The 14599-nt window shown below is 48.1% G+C and overlaps 1 long non-coding RNA gene, 21 other non-coding genes and 13 pseudogenes across 23 annotated transcripts; 33 read left to right on the forward strand and 2 right to left on the reverse strand.

Annotated features, from left to right (window-relative positions):
- Nucleotides 1-3068: 3068 nt before the first annotated feature.
- Nucleotides 3069-3969, reverse strand: LOC131101926 (uncharacterized). Of its 2 annotated transcripts, XR_009119349.1 has the most exons (4): nucleotides 3616-3969; nucleotides 3430-3547; nucleotides 3259-3359; nucleotides 3069-3173 (listed from the first exon to the last, which is right to left on the reverse strand). It is a non-coding gene; the product is annotated as an uncharacterized LOC131101926 (long non-coding RNA). The 2 variants fall into 2 exon arrangements; XR_009119348.1 differs by having other exon boundaries at nucleotides 3430-3685.
- A 1088-nt stretch (nucleotides 3970-5057) lies between these two features.
- LOC131102481 (5S ribosomal RNA) lies at nucleotides 5058-5176 on the forward strand (annotated as a pseudogene).
- A 112-nt stretch (nucleotides 5177-5288) lies between these two features.
- LOC131102488 (5S ribosomal RNA) lies at nucleotides 5289-5397 on the forward strand (annotated as a pseudogene).
- Nucleotides 5398-5509: 112 nt separating this feature from the next.
- LOC131102466 (5S ribosomal RNA) lies at nucleotides 5510-5628 on the forward strand. The gene has a single exon (XR_009119459.1). It is a non-coding gene; the product is annotated as a 5S ribosomal RNA (ribosomal RNA).
- Nucleotides 5629-5740: 112 nt separating this feature from the next.
- LOC131102486 (5S ribosomal RNA) lies at nucleotides 5741-5849 on the forward strand (annotated as a pseudogene).
- A 112-nt stretch (nucleotides 5850-5961) lies between these two features.
- Nucleotides 5962-6080, forward strand: LOC131102470 (5S ribosomal RNA). Its single transcript, XR_009119463.1, has one exon. It is a non-coding gene; the product is annotated as a 5S ribosomal RNA (ribosomal RNA).
- A 112-nt stretch (nucleotides 6081-6192) lies between these two features.
- On the forward strand, nucleotides 6193-6311 carry LOC131102482 (5S ribosomal RNA). Its single transcript, XR_009119471.1, has one exon. It is a non-coding gene; the product is annotated as a 5S ribosomal RNA (ribosomal RNA).
- A 112-nt stretch (nucleotides 6312-6423) lies between these two features.
- Nucleotides 6424-6542, forward strand: LOC131102461 (5S ribosomal RNA). The gene has a single exon (XR_009119455.1). It is a non-coding gene; the product is annotated as a 5S ribosomal RNA (ribosomal RNA).
- A 112-nt stretch (nucleotides 6543-6654) lies between these two features.
- LOC131102497 (5S ribosomal RNA) lies at nucleotides 6655-6762 on the forward strand (annotated as a pseudogene).
- Nucleotides 6763-6874: 112 nt separating this feature from the next.
- On the forward strand, nucleotides 6875-6993 carry LOC131102467 (5S ribosomal RNA). Its single transcript, XR_009119460.1, has one exon. It is a non-coding gene; the product is annotated as a 5S ribosomal RNA (ribosomal RNA).
- A 112-nt stretch (nucleotides 6994-7105) lies between these two features.
- LOC131102478 (5S ribosomal RNA) lies at nucleotides 7106-7234 on the forward strand (annotated as a pseudogene).
- A 112-nt stretch (nucleotides 7235-7346) lies between these two features.
- Nucleotides 7347-7455, forward strand: LOC131102489 (5S ribosomal RNA; annotated as a pseudogene).
- A 112-nt stretch (nucleotides 7456-7567) lies between these two features.
- On the forward strand, nucleotides 7568-7676 carry LOC131102485 (5S ribosomal RNA; annotated as a pseudogene).
- Nucleotides 7677-7788: 112 nt separating this feature from the next.
- LOC131102468 (5S ribosomal RNA) lies at nucleotides 7789-7907 on the forward strand. Its single transcript, XR_009119461.1, has one exon. It is a non-coding gene; the product is annotated as a 5S ribosomal RNA (ribosomal RNA).
- A 112-nt stretch (nucleotides 7908-8019) lies between these two features.
- On the forward strand, nucleotides 8020-8137 carry LOC131102472 (5S ribosomal RNA). The gene has a single exon (XR_009119465.1). It is a non-coding gene; the product is annotated as a 5S ribosomal RNA (ribosomal RNA).
- A 112-nt stretch (nucleotides 8138-8249) lies between these two features.
- Nucleotides 8250-8368, forward strand: LOC131102476 (5S ribosomal RNA). Its single transcript, XR_009119468.1, has one exon. It is a non-coding gene; the product is annotated as a 5S ribosomal RNA (ribosomal RNA).
- A 113-nt stretch (nucleotides 8369-8481) lies between these two features.
- LOC131102469 (5S ribosomal RNA) lies at nucleotides 8482-8600 on the forward strand. Its single transcript, XR_009119462.1, has one exon. It is a non-coding gene; the product is annotated as a 5S ribosomal RNA (ribosomal RNA).
- A 112-nt stretch (nucleotides 8601-8712) lies between these two features.
- On the forward strand, nucleotides 8713-8831 carry LOC131102480 (5S ribosomal RNA; annotated as a pseudogene).
- Nucleotides 8832-8943: 112 nt separating this feature from the next.
- LOC131102465 (5S ribosomal RNA) lies at nucleotides 8944-9062 on the forward strand. Its single transcript, XR_009119458.1, has one exon. It is a non-coding gene; the product is annotated as a 5S ribosomal RNA (ribosomal RNA).
- A 112-nt stretch (nucleotides 9063-9174) lies between these two features.
- Nucleotides 9175-9283, forward strand: LOC131102490 (5S ribosomal RNA; annotated as a pseudogene).
- Nucleotides 9284-9395: 112 nt separating this feature from the next.
- LOC131102500 (5S ribosomal RNA) lies at nucleotides 9396-9514 on the forward strand. Its single transcript, XR_009119473.1, has one exon. It is a non-coding gene; the product is annotated as a 5S ribosomal RNA (ribosomal RNA).
- Nucleotides 9515-9626: 112 nt separating this feature from the next.
- LOC131102471 (5S ribosomal RNA) lies at nucleotides 9627-9745 on the forward strand. The gene has a single exon (XR_009119464.1). It is a non-coding gene; the product is annotated as a 5S ribosomal RNA (ribosomal RNA).
- A 112-nt stretch (nucleotides 9746-9857) lies between these two features.
- LOC131102434 (5S ribosomal RNA) lies at nucleotides 9858-9976 on the forward strand. Its single transcript, XR_009119430.1, has one exon. It is a non-coding gene; the product is annotated as a 5S ribosomal RNA (ribosomal RNA).
- A 112-nt stretch (nucleotides 9977-10088) lies between these two features.
- LOC131102477 (5S ribosomal RNA) lies at nucleotides 10089-10207 on the forward strand. Its single transcript, XR_009119469.1, has one exon. It is a non-coding gene; the product is annotated as a 5S ribosomal RNA (ribosomal RNA).
- Nucleotides 10208-10319: 112 nt separating this feature from the next.
- Nucleotides 10320-10428, forward strand: LOC131102491 (5S ribosomal RNA; annotated as a pseudogene).
- Nucleotides 10429-10541: 113 nt separating this feature from the next.
- On the forward strand, nucleotides 10542-10660 carry LOC131102463 (5S ribosomal RNA). The gene has a single exon (XR_009119456.1). It is a non-coding gene; the product is annotated as a 5S ribosomal RNA (ribosomal RNA).
- A 112-nt stretch (nucleotides 10661-10772) lies between these two features.
- LOC131102492 (5S ribosomal RNA) lies at nucleotides 10773-10881 on the forward strand (annotated as a pseudogene).
- A 113-nt stretch (nucleotides 10882-10994) lies between these two features.
- Nucleotides 10995-11113, forward strand: LOC131102464 (5S ribosomal RNA). The gene has a single exon (XR_009119457.1). It is a non-coding gene; the product is annotated as a 5S ribosomal RNA (ribosomal RNA).
- Nucleotides 11114-11225: 112 nt separating this feature from the next.
- On the forward strand, nucleotides 11226-11344 carry LOC131102441 (5S ribosomal RNA). The gene has a single exon (XR_009119436.1). It is a non-coding gene; the product is annotated as a 5S ribosomal RNA (ribosomal RNA).
- Nucleotides 11345-11456: 112 nt separating this feature from the next.
- On the forward strand, nucleotides 11457-11565 carry LOC131102487 (5S ribosomal RNA; annotated as a pseudogene).
- A 111-nt stretch (nucleotides 11566-11676) lies between these two features.
- On the forward strand, nucleotides 11677-11795 carry LOC131102483 (5S ribosomal RNA; annotated as a pseudogene).
- Nucleotides 11796-11907: 112 nt separating this feature from the next.
- Nucleotides 11908-12026, forward strand: LOC131102494 (5S ribosomal RNA). The gene has a single exon (XR_009119472.1). It is a non-coding gene; the product is annotated as a 5S ribosomal RNA (ribosomal RNA).
- A 112-nt stretch (nucleotides 12027-12138) lies between these two features.
- Nucleotides 12139-12257, forward strand: LOC131102453 (5S ribosomal RNA). The gene has a single exon (XR_009119447.1). It is a non-coding gene; the product is annotated as a 5S ribosomal RNA (ribosomal RNA).
- Nucleotides 12258-13320: 1063 nt separating this feature from the next.
- trnan-guu (transfer RNA asparagine (anticodon GUU)) lies at nucleotides 13321-13394 on the reverse strand. Its single transcript has one exon. It is a non-coding gene; the product is annotated as a tRNA-Asn (tRNA).
- A 495-nt stretch (nucleotides 13395-13889) lies between these two features.
- trnak-uuu (transfer RNA lysine (anticodon UUU)) lies at nucleotides 13890-13962 on the forward strand. The gene has a single exon. It is a non-coding gene; the product is annotated as a tRNA-Lys (tRNA).
- The last annotated feature ends 637 nt before the right edge of the window (nucleotides 13963-14599 follow it).

Raw genomic sequence — 14599 nt, forward strand, 5'->3', positions numbered from 1 at the left:
CAGGGCAGGCGACTCTTGGTCAGGGTCTTCTTAAGCGCTTCGTCCCACCTTGCATCTCGGCGTTTCAAGCAGGCTACCACAACTTGATCAAAATGTTGTAGCTTGGTGTCCACATATGCCTTTAATTCTGCCGTCATCGTCTCCATTGCCGCTCTAAGCCCCTTCTCTTGACTGAGTGTGCTGAGTGTACAGCCCTGTTTCGTCATCGCCCTCATCAGCCTGTGCGGCGTCCTGATCTGGCTGGTCCAAATACATGGACCCCAACAGGCTGGACAGTTCAGTGACTGCTGTGTGGCTATGCCTGTAGGTGACATGTCGGCAAGGCTCAAGGAGCGGTCAGGTCCTGGGCTGTTTCAGCCCCGTCCACTCTGTCGTCCTCGTCTGACACCTGCTGGCTGGAAGCTGACATAACTCCGGTTTATGTATGCAAATGTATTATGCTGTGTGTTATGCTGTGTGTAAAAGTAGATGAGTGACAATATGCTTGGATGTAAAACAGTGGAAATGCCGCACTGATGGACCCCACTACCTCAGCTGATGAACTTCTGTGGCCATTACATCTTTACTAGGATTTTTGATGAATTTTTTACACAAATCATTATCAATTGCTTCCAGGTCATACGACCCTTGACCTCCAAACCACTTTGTATCAGTTGGACTTATCTGCTAGTACCGTACACGCCTTATTGCTTTTCTACTCAACTTTGCTAGGATTTTATGTAATTTTTTGAAATGAACTATTATCAATAGCTTCCAGGTCATATGACCCTTGACCTCCAAACCACTTTGTATCAGTTGGACTTGTCTGTTCGTACCGTACATGGTTCTTTGCTTTGCTACTCAACTTTCCTAAGATTTTATGTAATTTTTTGAAATGAACTATTATCAATAGCTTCCAGGTCATGTGACCTTTGACCTCCAAACCACTTTGTATCAGTAGGAATTGTCTGCTAGTACCATACACGCCTTTTTGCTTGCTACTCAACTTTGCTGGGATTTTATATAATTTTTTGAAATTAAATATTATCAATAGCTGCCATATCATGTGACCTTTGACCTCCAAACCACTTTGTATCAGTAGGAATTGTCTGCTAGTACCATACATGCCTTTTTGCTTTGCGACTCAACTTTTCTGGGATTTTATATAATATTTGGAAATTAAATATTATCAATAGCTTCAAGGTCATATGACCCTTGACCTCCAAACTACTTTGTATCAGTTGCACTTGTCTGTTAGTACCGTACAGGTCTTATTGCTTTGCTACTCAACTTTCCTAAGATTTTATGTAATTTTTTGAAATGAACTATTATCAATAGCTTCCAGGTCATGTGACCTTTGACCTCCAAACCGCTTTGTATCAGTAGGAATTGTCTGCTAGCACCATACACGCCTTTTTGCTTTGCTACTTACCTTACTAGGATTATTGATGAATTTTTTTACACAAATCATTATCAATAGCTTCCAGGTCATGTGCCCTTTGACCTCTAAACCACTTTGTATCAGTAGGAATTGTCTGCTAGTACCGTACACGTTTTTTTGATTTGCTACTCAACTTTACTAGGATTTTTGATGATTTTTTACACAAATCATTATCAATAGCTTCCAGGTCATGTGACCTTTGACCTCCAAACCACTTTGTAGGAATTGTCTGCTAGTACCATACAGGCATTTCTGCTTTGCTACTAAACTTTCCCAAGATTTTATATAAAAAAAAATGTTTACATAAATACCAATAGCGCCCAGGTCAGGATCCTTGACCTCCAAACCACTTTGTATCAGTAGGACTCTTATGATGGTACCATAGGAGTGGCAGTCAATCAGGCCGGGAATACTATTAACTAAATGCTAAAGTGTACAAATAAGTCTTGAGTTGAGACTTTAACATTTCCACTGAGGTAACAGCTCTAGTATCAGCAGTTAGGGCATTCCACAATGCTGGAGCCCCAATGGAAAAGGCTCTCGAGCCCGCATTCTTCTTTCTTGTCCTTGTTGGGGCATTGTGGCTCAAATGGTAGCGTGGTCGTACCTGAAGGTACTAACGGCAAGCTTTACAAACTAGACATTGGAAGACCAGAAAGCAGCACAAGCAGCACACAGTAATAGAGGTGAGACATGACAAATGCATGGAGTAGGTTCTCTGCATCGGAAGTGGATAGAAGTCGATACATAGAACAGGAGGTGTCCAAACAATGAGGCAAAGTTGCAACAAAAGCACAACTCAGGGAGCATTCATTCTTTCATTAATTTTCTACTGCTTATCCTCACAAGGGTCGCGTGCATGCTGGAGACTATCCCAGCTGTGTTAGGGAATACACCCTGGACTGGTGGCCAGCCAATCCCAGGGCACATATAGACAAACAACCATTCACACTCACATTCATACCTATGGCCAATTTGGAGTGGCCAATTAACCTAGCATGTTTTTGGAATGGGGGAGGAAACCGAAGTGACCAGAGAAAAACCCACACATGCACGGGGAGATCATGCAAACTCCACACAGAAGGTGGAATAGAACTCAAGTTTCCTAGCTGTGTGGCCTGCACACTAACCACTCGACACAGTGCAGCCTACTCAAGGAGCAGTCCAAGTTAAAACAAAAACACTGTAGTTAAAGGGATTCAGGAAAATGACGCGTTAGGTGCTGGAACCAAAAACACGGATGCAGAAACCAGCGGGCAGGTACTCAGTACAATACAGGTAAAAGCCAGAAAGTGAGGGGTCAAAGCGTTGCTTTCACCAGATTGTCCCAATCTGGTGGTTTGCAGCTAGGAGCAGGGATGATAAGTAATCCCAGGGCTATTGGGCTCTGGTGTGCAGAAGAAGCCCGCCTGCTGCCAATCAAGGTGTACTAAAAGAGAAGAGGCAGCAGGAGGCAGCAGAGCAACAACACAGATCATGACAGTTTTATGTAACATGGTAATTGTAGCTTACACTTTTCCCTGGCATAGTAAATCTGTTTAGCATGGAGGGGTATCTAGATCTGCCGTAAAGGCTGGACAAGACACACTTAAGACACACAAGACAAAACACTTAAAACACAATGTTCTGCCAACATCAACTTTTATTGGCACAGAGGACAAAGCCAGTGATTATCTTCCGCTTTCTTGAGATCGTCAATTTTTATTCCAACGCATTCCCCGTGAAACCACCGGTCACATATGTCACATTAAATCTGTCATAATGGGAAAAAATGAAACTGTCAAAATCAACAATTAATGTCCTGTAAATGTAATGTCATTCTGCATTATCAATCTTACCCAACCAGTATCACTCTTCACAGTCTATGTAGCTGTGGCAGCAGTAGATGTAGGTGGGTCTTTGGAGGCACAGATCACACACCAGGAATCCATTTGGAAAACTACAAAATCATTATATTTTCAATAAGTGCATTAAAAATGTACCTTATAAATTGATGACCTATTAGCTACCTGATCCCTGCAGAAGTTCAAGGGCCATTGTTTTTCTTTCAGTTCTCATGCTGTCTGTCGTTGTAGAAAACATTATATTGGGGATCCTTAGAAACGTCTGAATAATTTCCTTTGCCATCTAGACATAATTTTGTTAATAGAGTAGGTTTCAAGTCCAATTATGCTCAATTGTATCCCGTAAATTACCTTGGCTACGATGACACCACAACTGCTTCCATCCTTTTGCAGTGGATGTTTCATCACCGCCCCTTCCCAATCAATACCAGTCTTTTGCTTTGTGGCGCACCCTTCTCATGTGCAGGTATTCCCTGGAAAAACATGTATTATTTTACATAATGTGAGTTGTAAGCATAAATATTTACTTTAGTTTTGTTTGCAGCCATTTTTGACGCCTTCTTTTCTGCAGCATATCCACTCGGATCTAACAGGTACACTGTTTTTTGTTCCACATGAACAAACTGAAATCATTACACAAATAACTGAGCAACGACTTCAAAAAATATCTGTGTACACCTACATGCAACTACACTGAGCACTAGGGAGAGGACTAGGGAGAGGACCAGGGAGAGGACTAGGGAGAATAGGCAACGTATTGTATCAACATACTGTGTGACACCCCTTCACCAGATGGTGCCATCTGCTGTGCGTTAGAGGAAGCACAATCTGCTCCCTTTCTTGTTGGTCAAGACGCAGGGCTCACTGCAGCAAGCCAGAAGGCACAATTTGCCTCTTCTGCTGCTTCGTCAGTGTCTGGTGGAAAAGACGCATCCCGCTTCTGCTCCATGTCATCCTGTTTTCCAGACTTAGCAGTACTGCTGCGTTTATTCCAGGCCTCCTGATGGTCATCCTCTGGCATTAAATGAGAGTCTTTTCCTCTGTACAGTATTTCTATTGGTAAGTTGTGCTCGTTTAGATGTTCCACATACCGTCCCTGCAGTGCACTGTACATGATGTTCACAAATTCCGCTGGTCTTAAATGCCTTCTTCTCTGTAAAACAGAGTTTTTTACCAGCCCAAACCACATCTCCACATAACAGTTGGTTTCTCTGCTTTTTTTGGTTTGATTAGTTTTTTTGACAGTCTTATCGTATCTTTTAAGATCGCCCAGTGCAATTCCACTCCAGAGAGGAAAGAGGCCCATGTATTTCCTCAAAAGAATGTCCACAACACCTGGGCAGAAGTATGCATTGGCCTGTCCATTTTTTCTTGATGAGAAATGTCAGACTAAGCTTGGTCCCTTTTTTGCCAGAAGGCTTTGGTAAAGGGTGACTGATCCACAAACTAATTTGCTGATCCAGGGTCTCCCTTCTCACAGACCTCGGTCAGAGGCTCAGCTTTGTGGATCTTCATGACCTTCTGCAGATGCTTTAGACTCCCCCGAAGCAAGTTGTTTTCTTCTTCGCTGAAGAAAACAACGCACATATGATGAAAAATTTGTAGCGATGTTTCAACATCTGTGCTGTTTTGGACAGCAGCAAAACAGTAGGTAGCAAATTCCTTAGATTTTTTGCATTTGGTTTTGCTGCCGATTGCCTGGCTAACAGCTTTTAAAATATGGACTGCACAGAGATGAAGGATAGTGAAGGGTCGGTTGAAGTCACCTTGATGGTGGACAATGGGCCCTAGCACCTTACGGCCATACTACCCTGAAAACGCCTGATGTTGTCCGATCTCGGAAGCTAAGCAGGGGCGGGCCTGGTTAGTACTTGGATGGGAGACCGCCTGGGAATACCAGGTGCTGTAAGCTTTTTATGGTTTCTGCTCTTGCCTGACAGCAGAGGGCGCTGTTTGACATGTTTTGCTGGAGTCTAGTTTGGCCTGCGTCACCTTCAAATAGGATCTTTTCAGTTGACCTGGCAGCTTACGGCCATACTACCCTGTAAAAGCCCGATCTCGGAAGCTAAGCAGGGGTGGGCCTGGTTAGTACTTGGATGGGAGACCGCCTGGGAATACCAGGTGCTGTAAGCTTTTTATGGTTTCTGCTCTTGCCTGACAGCAGAGGGCGCTGTTTGACACTTTTTGCTGGAGTCTAGTTTGGCCTGCGTCGCCTTCAAATAGGATCTTTTCAGTTGATCTGGCAGCTTACGGCCATACTACCCTGAAAACGCCCGATCTCGTCCGATCTCGGAAGCTAAGCAGGGGCGGGCCTGGTTAGTACTTGGATGGGTGACTGCCTGGGAATACCAGGTGCTGTAGGCTTTTCATGGTTTCTGCTCTTGCCTGACAGCAGAGGGCGCTGTTTGACATGTTTTGCTGGAGTCTAGTTTGGCCTGGGTCACCTTCAAATAGGATCTTTTCAGTTGACCTGGCAGCTTACGGCCATACTACCCTGGAAACGCCCGATCTCGGACGCTAAGCAGGGGCGGGCCTGGTTAGTACTTGGATGGGAGACCGCCTGGGAATACCAGGTGCTGTAAGCTTTTTATGGTTTCTGCTCTTGCCTGACAGCAGAGGGCGCTGTTTGACACTTTTTGCCAGAGTCTAGTTTGGCCTGCGTCACCTTCAAATAGGATCTTTTCAGTTGACCTGGCAGCTTACGGCCATACTACCCTGAAAACGCCCGATCTCGTCCGATCTCGGAAGCTAAGCAGGGGCGGGCCTGGTTAGTACTTGGATGGGAGACCGCCTGGGAATACCAGGTGCTGTAAGCTTTTTATGGTTTCTGCTCTTGCCTGACAGCAGAGGGCGCTGTTTGACACTTTTTGCTGTAGTCTAGTTTGGCCTGCGTCACCTTCAAATAGGATCTTTTCAGTTGACCTGGCAGCTTACGGCCATACTACCCTGAAAACGCCCGATCTCGTCCGATCTCGGAAGCTAAGCAGGGGCGGGCCTGGTTAGTACTTGGATGGGAGACCGCCTGGGAATACCAGGTGCTGTAAGCTTTTTATGGTTTCTGCTCTTGCCTGACAGCAGAGGGCGCTGTTTGACACTTTTTGCTGGAGTCTAGTTTGGCCTGCGTCGCCTTCAAATAGGATCTTTTCAGTTGATGTGGCAGATTACGGCCATACTACCCTGAAAACGCCCGATCTCGTCCGATCTCGGAAGCTAAGCAGGGGCGGGCCTGGTTAGTACTTGGATGGGAGACCGCCTGGGAATACCAGGTGCTGTAAGCTTTTTATGGTTTCTGCTCTTGCCTGACAGCAGAGGGCGCTGTTTCACACTTTTTGCTGGAGTCTAGTTTGGCCTGCGTCACCTTCAAATAGGATCTTTTCAGTTGACCTGGCAGCTTAGGCCATACTACCCTGTAAAAGCCCGATCTCGGAAGCTAAGCAGGGGTGGGCCTGGTTAGTACTTGGATGGGAGACCGCCTGGGAATACCAGGTGCTGTAAGCTTTTTATGGTTTCTGCTCTTGCCTGACAGCAGAGGGCGCTGTTTGACACTTTTTGCTGGAGTCTAGTTTGGCCTGCGTCGCCTTCAAATAGGATCTTTTCAGTTGATCTGGCAGCTTACGGCCATACTACCCTGAAAACGCCCGATCTCGTCCGATCTCGGAAGCTAAGCAGGGGCGGGCCTGGTTAGTACTTGGATGGGTGACTGCCTGGGAATACCAGGTGCTGTAGGCTTTTCATGGTTTCTGCTCTTGCCTGACAGCAGAGGGCGCTGTTTGACATGTTTTGCTGGAGTCTAGTTTGGCCTGCGTCGCCTTCAAATAGGATCTTTTCAGTTGATGTGGCAGCTTACGGCCATACTACCCTGAAAACGCCCGATCTCGTCCGATCTCGTCCGATCTTGGAAGCTAAGCAGGGGCGGGCCTGATTAGTACTTGGATGGGAGACCGCCTGGGAATACCAGGTGCTGTAAGCTTTTTATGGTTTCTGCTCTTGCCTGACAGCAGAGGGCGCTGTTTGACACTTTTTGCTGGAGTCTAGTTTGGCCTGCGTCACCTTCAAATAGGATCTTTTCAGTTGACCTGGCAGCTTACGGCCATACTACCCTGTAAAAGCCCGATCTCGGAAGCTAAGCAGGGGTGGGCCTGGTTAGTACTTGGATGGGAGACCGCCTGGGAATACCAGGTGCTGTAAGCTTTTTATGGTTTCTGCTCTTGCCTGACAGCAGAGGGCGCTGTTTGACACTTTTTGCTGGAGTCTAGTTTGGCCTGCGTCGCCTTCAAATAGGATCTTTTCAGTTGATCTGGCAGCTTACGGCCATACTACCCTGAAAACGCCCGATCTCGGACGCTAAGCAGGGGCGGGCCTGGTTAGTACTTGGATGGGAGACCGCCTGGGAATACCAGGTGCTGTAAGCTTTTTATGGTTTCTGCTCTTGCCTGACAGCAGAGGGCGCTGTTTGACACTTTTTGCCAGAGTCTAGTTTGGCCTGCGTCACCTTCAAATAGGATCTTTTCATTTGACCTGGCAGCTTACGGCCATACTACCCTGAAAACGCCCGATCTCGTCCGATCTCGGAAGCTAAGCAGCGGCGGGCCTGGTTAGTACTTGGATGGGAGACCGCCTGGGAATACCAGGTGCTGTAAGCTTTTTATGGTTTCTGCTCTTGCCTGACAGCAGAGGGCGCTGTTTGACACTTTTTGCTGGAGTCTAGTTTGGCCTGCGTCGCCTTCAAATAAGATCTTTTCAGTTGTCCTGGCAGCTTACGGCCATACTACCCTGAAAACGCCCGATCTCGTCCGATCTCGGAAGCTAAGCATGGTGGGCCTGGTTAGTACTTGGATGGGAGACCGCCTGGGAATACCAGGTGCTGTAAGCTTTTTATGGTTTCTGCTCTTGCCTGACAGCAGAGGGCGCTGTTTGACACTTTTTGCTGTAGTCTAGTTTTGCCTGCGTCGCCTTCAAATAGGATCTTTTCAGTTGCCCTGGCAGCTTACTGCTAGACTACCCTGAAAATGCCCGATCTCGTCCGATCTCGGAAGCTAAGCAGGGGCGGGCCTGGTTAGTACTTGGATGGGAGACCGCCTGGGAATACCAGGTGCTGTAAGCTTTTTATGGTTTCTGCTCTTGCCTGACAGCAGAGGGCGCTGTTTGACACTTTTTTGCTGGAGTCCAGTTTGGCCTGCGTCGCCTTCAAATAGGATCTTTTCAGTTGCCCTGGCAGCTTACGGCCATACTACCCTGAAAACGCCCGATATCGTCCGATCTCGGAAGCTAAGCAGGGGTGGGCCTGGTTAGTACTTGGATGGGAGACCGCCTGGGAATACCAGGTGCTGTAAGCTTTTTATGGTTTCTGCTCTTGCCTGACAGCAGAGGGCGCTGTTTGAGACTTTTTGCTGTAGTCTAGTTTTGCCTGCGTCGCCTTCAAATAGGATCTTTTCAGTTGCCCTGGCAGCGTACGGCCATACTACCCTGAAAACGCCCGATCTCGTCCGATCTAGGAAGCTAAGAAGGGGTGGGCCTGGTTAATACTTGGATGGGAGACCGCCTGGGAATACCAGGTGCTGTAAGCTTTTTATGGTTTCTGCTCTTGCCTGACAGCAGAGGGCGCTGTTTGACACTTTTTGCTGTAGTCTAGTTTTGCCTGCGTCGCCTTCAAATAGGATCTTTTCAGTTGCCCTGGCAGCTTACGGCTATACTACCCTGAAAATGCCCGATCTCGTCCGATCTCGGAAGCTAAGCAGGGGCGGGCCTGGTTAGTACTTGGATGGGAGACCGCCTGGGAATACCAGGTGCTGTAAGCTTTTTATGGTTTCTGCTCTTGCCTGACAGCAGAGGGCGCTGTTTGACACTTTTTGCTGGCGTCTAGTTTGGCCAGCGTCGCCTTCAAATAGGATCTTTTCAGTTGCCCTGGCAGCTTACGGCCATACTACCCTGAAAACGCCCGATCTCGGAAGCTAAGCAGGGGTGTGCCTGGTTAGTACTTGGATGGGAGACCGCCTGGGAATACCAGGTGCTGTAAGCTTTTTATGGTTTCTGCTCTTGCCTGACAGCAGAGGGCGCTGTTTGACACTTTTTGCTGGAGTCTAGTTTGGCCTGCGTCACCTTCAAATAGGATCTTTTCAGTTGCCCTGGCAGCTTACGGCCATACTACCCTGAAAATGCCCGATCTCGTCCGATCTCGGAAGCTAAGCAGGGGAGGGCCTGGTTAGTACTTGGATGGGAGACCGCCTGGGAATACCAGGTGCTGTAAGCTTTTTATGGTTTCTGCTCTTGCCTGACAGCAGAGGGCGCTGTTTGACACTTTTTGCTGGAGTCTAGTTTGGCCTGCGTCGCCTTCAAATAGGATCTTTTCAGTTGATCTGGCAGCTTACGGCCATACTGCCCTGAAAACGCCCGATCTCGTCCGATCTCGGAAGCTAAGCAGGGGTGGGCCTGGTTAGTACTTGGATGGGAGACCGCCTGGGAATACACGGTGCTGTAAGCTTTTTATGGTTTCTGCTCTTGCCTGACAGCAGAGGGCGCTGTTTGACACTTTTTGCTGGAGTCTAGTTTGGCCTGCGTCGCCTTCAAATAAGATCTTTTCAGTTGTCCTGGCAGCTTACGGCCATACTACCCTGAAAACGCCCGATCTCGTCCGATCTCGGAAGCTAAGCAGGGGTGGGCCTGGTTAGTACTTGGATGGGAGACCGCCTGGGAATACCAGGTGCTGTAAGCTTTTTATGGTTTCTGCTCTTGCCTGACAGCAGAGGGCGCTGTTTGACACTTTTTGCTGTAGTCTAGTTTTGCCTGCGTCGCCTTCAAATAGGATCTTTTCAGTTGCCCTGGCAGCTTACTGCTAGACTACCCTGAAAATGCCCGATCTCGTCCGATCTCGGAAGCTAAGTAGGGGCGGGCCTGGTTAGTACTTGGATGGGAGACCGCCTGGGAATACCAGGTGCTGTAAGCTTTTTATGGTTTCTGCTCTTGCCTGACAGCAGAGGGCGCTGTTTGACACTTTTTGCTGGCGTCTAGTTTGGCCTGCGTCGCCTTCAAATAGGATCTTTTCAGTTGCCCTGGCAGCTTACGGCCATACTACCCTGAAAACGCCCGATCTCGGAAGCTAAGCAGGGGTGTGCCTGGTTAGTACTTGGATGGGAGACCGCCTGGGAATACCAGGTGCTGTAAGCTTTTTATGGTTTCTGCTCTTGCCTGACAGCAGAGGGCGCTGTTTGACACTTTTTTGCTGGAGTCCAGTTTGGCCTGCGTCGCCTTCAAATAGGATCTTTTCAGTTGCCCTGGCAGCTTACGGCCATACTACCCTGAAAAAGCCCGATCTCGTCCGATCTCGGAAGCTAAGCAGGGGCGGGCCTGGTTAGTACTTGGATGGGAGACCGCCTGGGAATACCAGGTGCTGTAAGCCTTTTATGGTTTCTGCTCTTGCCTGACAGCAGAGGGCGCTGTTTGACACTTTTTGCTGGAGTCTAGTTTGGCCTGCGTCACCTTCAAATAGGATCTTTTCAGTTGCCCTGGCAGCTTACGGCCATACTACCCTGAAAACGCCCGATCTCGGAAGCTAAGCAGGGGTGTGCCTGGTTAGTACTTGGATGGGAGACCGCCTGGGAATACCAGGTGCTGTAAGCTTTTTATGGTTTCTGCTCTTGCCTGACAGCAGAGGGCGCTGTTTGACACTTTTTTGCTGGAGTCCAGTTTGGCCTGCGTCGCCTTCAAATAGGATCTTTTCAGTTGCCCTGGCAGCTTACGGCCATACTACCCTGAAAAAGCCCGATCTCGTCCGATCTCGGAAGCTAAGCAGGGGCGGGCCTGGTTAGTACTTGGATGGGAGACCGCCTGGGAATACCAGGTGCTGTAAGCCTTTTATGGTTTCTGCTCTTGCCTGACAGCAGAGGGCGCTGTTTGACACTTTTTGCTGGAGTCTAGTTTGGCCTGCGTCACCTTCAAATAGGATCTTTTCAGTTGCCCTGGCAGCTTACGGCCATACTACCCTGAAAATGCCCGATCTCGTCCGATCTCGGAAGCTAAGCAGGGGCGGGCCTGGTTAGTACTTGGATGGGAGACCGCCTGGGAATACCAGGTGCTGTAAGCTTTTTATGGTTTCTGCTCTTGCCTGACAGCAGAGGGCGCTGTTTGACACTTTTTGCTGGCCTCTAGTTTGGCCTGCGTCGCCTTCAAATAGGATCTTTTCAGTTGCCCTGGCAGCTTACGGCCATATTACCCTGAAAACGCCCGATCTCGGAAGCTAAGCAGGGGTGTGCCTGGTTAGTACTTGGATGGGAGACCGCCTGGGAATACCAGGTGCTGTAAGCTTTTTATGGTTTCTGCTCTTGCCTGACAGCAGAGGGCGCTGTTTGACACTTTTTGCTGGATCTAGTTTGGCCTGCGTCGCCTTCAAATAAGATCTTTTCAGTTGACCTGGCAGCTTATGGCCATACTCCCCTCACAATGCCCGATCTCGTCCGACCTCGGAAGCTAAGCAGGGGCGGGCCTGTTTAATACTTGGATGGGAGACCGCCTGGGAATTCCAGGTGCTGTAAGCTTTTTATGGTTTCTGCTCTTGCCTGACAGCAGAGGGCGCTGTTTGACACTTTTTGCTGGAGTCTAGTTTGGCCTGCGTCGCCTTCAGATAGGATCTTTTCAGTTGTCCTGGCAGCTTACGGCCATACTACCCTGAAAACGCCCGATCTCGTCCGATCTCGGAAGCTAAGCAGGGGCGGGCCTGGTTAGTACTTGGATGGGAGACCGCCTGGGAATACCAGGTGCTGTAAGCTTTTTATGGTTTCTGCTCTTGCCTGACAGCAGAGGGCGCTGTTTGACACTTTTTGCTGGAGTCTAGTTTGGCCTGCGTCGCCTTCAAATAGGATCTTTTCAGTTGACCTGGCAACTTACGGCCATACTACCCTGAAAACGCCCGATCCCGTCCGATCTCGGAAGCTAAGCAGGGGCGGGCCTGGTTAGTACTTGGATGGGAGACCGACTGGGAATACCAGGTGCTGTAAGCCTTTTATGGTTTCAGGATTCCAACCTGTGCGGGGAAACCCCATTGGATTTCGAGTCCAACGCCTTAACCTCTCGGCCACCGTGACTCCTTGGAAAAGACCAATGGGGGCAGGTGACCCCATTGTCCTAGAACCAAATTTTTGCTGATGTCAAGGATCAGCTGGCAACATGTGCATGGGAGGAAGACACATGGTTTGTGTGAGGGGCTACACAAGTCTTTCCACTTCTAGTTAAAAGCCAGGCACCTCACATTGTTTCCATAAAGTACCAAGGGATTGTCCTGTTGCCCTTGTATTTTGTGGGCAAAAAGGAGGCGTTTGCAAGTGGACCTCAGACCCTATCACTGGTCACCTGAACAGGGACTTGAATCCCGGACACTCAGATCAAAAGTCTAATGTTCAGGTGACTGGCTCAAACTTTGTCTTGTCTGACCACTCTTTTGTCCAGAAGATATTTGGCTAATGTGGTCTGTTTTCTTAAACCTGCAAATGTCCAAATACACAAGGGTATTGTCTTTGTAGGGAGCATTGTAGTACATGTGACATGTATACTACATATGACATCAGAAATGATGGGTCTTTATTCAACAGAAGAAGAACAACATTTCTTTTAAATAACAGCATAGGAGCTGCTGAAACACAGAGAAGGCACTGCTGGGATTTGAACCCAGGATCTCCTGTTTACTAGACATGTCTGTCAAAAAATCACAACAGTATACAGTGTCTTCTCTTAAGGGCCCCTGCTTACCAGTTGATGGGGTTTGACTTGATTCCTTTTAACATAAAAGCATTCCGTCGTCTCTTAATCTATAATCCTGGCTGGCGCTTTTGCAAAAGATAATATTTTCAAGCAGAGCTTCTGTGTTTCACCAGACCTGTGCAGAAACAAACTGAAATCTGTGACTTGATCAACCTAACTTCTGATCAAATGTGTTAGACCATGGAAGCTGGAATGTGCTTTTGAAAAGTCATTGACACGCAGTTTGCCAATTGGGAACCACACAAGTGCTGTGCAAGAGTGGAGCGCAAACATGAATGAACAGTGACACTGGTGACATCCAGAGAACGTCCCTGGGTGGGCTCGAACCACCAGCCTCCCGGTTAACAGCCGAGCGCGCTGACCGATTGCGCCACAGAGACGCACACGCTGCCAACTTCTGTTCAGTTGAAGCCATACTAACGCATGCTATGCGTCCAGCATGCCCTTTGTTTTGGATGTGACTCGCACCTTCTGGTGTAACAATCGAGGCATTGCAAACCAGGACACCAGCTTTACTCTTTGATGAACGCAAAGTATTTTTGGGTACAATCCAGGGGTCTTGTGCTCTCAGGGAAATGGCTCTGTCCTTTTTCAACATGAGTTGAGACGAAATGTATTAAAATAGACAGACTGCATTGGTCACTCAATCAGAATTTCTCAGTTTGCCAATTTCAGACTGCGTGACAAAGAATCAAGTCAAACTACATCGACAGGATGGACAGGGAACAACAAAGCAGGGAAGATAGGGGATAGGGAGGAGAGGGGAAAGATGCGACCGCCTTTGTTGAGAGCCAGAGAAGAAGCTCTCATCTCTGCAAGGTCAAGTACAGTATGCCAGAAGATTTTACCTTGTGAGTTGTCCGCATTCCATAAAGGCCTGGATAGCTCAGTTGGTAGAGCATCAGACTTTTAATCTGAGGGTCCAGGGTTCAAGTCCCTGTTCAGGCGGTCAAGGTAGGCCCCTTCCCTGAATAACTTGTTTAAGTAAACCTTTTCGACCAAGCACCTTTGCGATCTTCCAGGACTGTGGGTAAACGCCATTCTCAATAATTAAATTGAAGATACAGTGCGAGACAGGCACCTTGACCAGCTTAGCCACAGCGCCAGCTGTGCATCTGGCACCAACACAAAAAAACAGTTCGCCAATGGGGAAAAATGTTCATACAAGGGAGGGAGTCCAAAGTCCAACACGTGTGAATTGAGAGTCCCTGGGTGGGCTCGGTTATCAAACTCGCTCCCAAGGAAATGTTGGAACTTGGGAAAGCATTAAGAATGGCAAGAAGTAGGATTAAGAATCCTACTTCTTGCCAAAAGCCTACCCTATGGTAGAAGATAAGATATGCCTTTATTCGTCCCTCAGTGGGGAAATTTGCAAGGTCCCGCAAGTTCCGCAACAGCAGTGGGAGTACCTCAGTATGTTTACAGACCATGGACTCCTCCTAAATTTAGATACATAGCCTTATCCATGCCAAAACCACACAACAACCTTGACCAAATCCTGACTGACATAACTGACATCGATTCCACTTCATCTCACATGCGAAGTGAGCGCTCTACCATTTGTGGTCCTACAAGAATGGGATTT

Source organism: Doryrhamphus excisus, chromosome 14, assembly GCF_030265055.1.
Source record: "Doryrhamphus excisus isolate RoL2022-K1 chromosome 14, RoL_Dexc_1.0, whole genome shotgun sequence".
NCBI classification, from domain to species: Eukaryota; Metazoa; Chordata; class Actinopteri; order Syngnathiformes; family Syngnathidae; genus Doryrhamphus; species Doryrhamphus excisus.